Consider the following 1,475-nt stretch of genomic DNA (forward strand, 5'->3'; position numbering starts at 1 on the left):
ATATAGATATTTAATATCGATATCAAACCATTTTATTTTAATTCTTGAGTATAACTCAAATGACATTAAGTGTATATACTGTTCTAAAAAGAAAAAATAAAGAAAAAAGTGTGTACATCGATCAAAATCTCTAAGATTGGAATTTCCCATCTATATATTTTACAAATTAGGCATATTTAGTAATTATTTGATTTTTGATTTTTAGTTTTTAAAAGTTAAAAGTTTATTTATTTTCAACTTCTTACCATGATTTTATCTTTCTTAAGTAAGATAGTTGAATTATTAATCAAATTTCAAAGAAAAAACCAAGTTTTTAAAAACTATTTTTTTTTTTTAATTTTCAAAATTTGACTTGATTTTTGAAAAAATTGCTAGAAATAAGATAACAAAGTAAGAAATTTGAAAATAGAAGGATATTTATATAAGCTTAATTTTCCAATGTTTGTAAATCATCAAAATAATATGAAGTTATAACAAATTGGGCATTTGGTCTAGTGGTATGATTCTCGCTTAGGGTGCGAGAGGTCCCGAGTTCAATTCTCGGAATGCCCCCAAAATTTTCCTTTTTACACATTTTTCGTTAAACTAAATGGGCTTCTTAAGGCCCACTATGGAAACAGGAAGAAATGATAAAAAGTCCAAAAATTTGAATAAGTTCACTATAAAAACAAAAAAAGTTGTCTACTACCTGTGTCCTGAAAAAAAAAAAAAAAAAAGAGGATATTTTTTATTCATAAGAAAAAAAAAAAGTAACATTCAGATATTAGTGCATAACTCAATTTATCTATGTTGATAGTTAGTTCGATTTTGGGGTAATTAAGAACCAACTCAAATCAATTGGTTTTATTAAGAGATTAAAATCGATGTCTAATAAAGAAAAAAAAATCAATAGATTGGTTTTTATTTGGTTCGATTTACTATTGGTTTGATTCTCGATTTTTGACATTTTGTTTTTTTTCAAATTTTAATTTTTATTTTCATCTTTTTTTTTTAATGGGTCCTTTTTGTTAATTGAGAATTAAAATTGGGTTAATTGGACAATTTTTTCTTGGCACTTACTAAATAAAAAATATAAACACTCCATAATAATTGGTCTTCTTTTTTTAAAGAATAAATATATATGCACCATAATAATTAAAAATACTAAAAGAAATCTAATGTCAGAGTTTATTTTCAAGAGTATATATACCTTGGTTGGGTTTAGTTTTGATCGATTTCTCCAATCAAAATCCGATCCGAACTAATATTTTTTAGTTTTCTACAAATACAAATCATATGTGTAATTTTATACTAAAAAATTAAACCAAACCAAATAAGTGGATGGATTTGGATTGGTTTGTTTTTCTAGTTTTTTGGTTTTTTATTGCAGTCCTAATTCGATGTATTAGCGATTGAGTACCTATTCTACTTGAAAGAAAAAAAAACCTGTTTTTTCTACCGTCTCTTAACATGTAAATGTTTTTGTTTTTGTTTTT

General features: G+C 24.5%; 1 non-coding gene across 1 annotated transcript; it reads left to right on the forward strand.

Moving 5' to 3' along the window:
• The first annotated feature begins 480 nt into the window (after positions 1-480).
• Positions 481-552, forward strand: TRNAP-AGG (transfer RNA proline (anticodon AGG)). Its single transcript has one exon. It is a non-coding gene; the product is annotated as a tRNA-Pro (tRNA).
• Positions 553-1,475: the final 923 nt, after the last annotated feature.

The sequence above is a fragment of the Benincasa hispida genome, chromosome 3, assembly GCF_027475165.1.
Source record: "Benincasa hispida cultivar pf3 chromosome 3, pf3_genome.v1.1, whole genome shotgun sequence".
Taxonomy (NCBI): domain Eukaryota; kingdom Viridiplantae; phylum Streptophyta; class Magnoliopsida; order Cucurbitales; family Cucurbitaceae; genus Benincasa; species Benincasa hispida.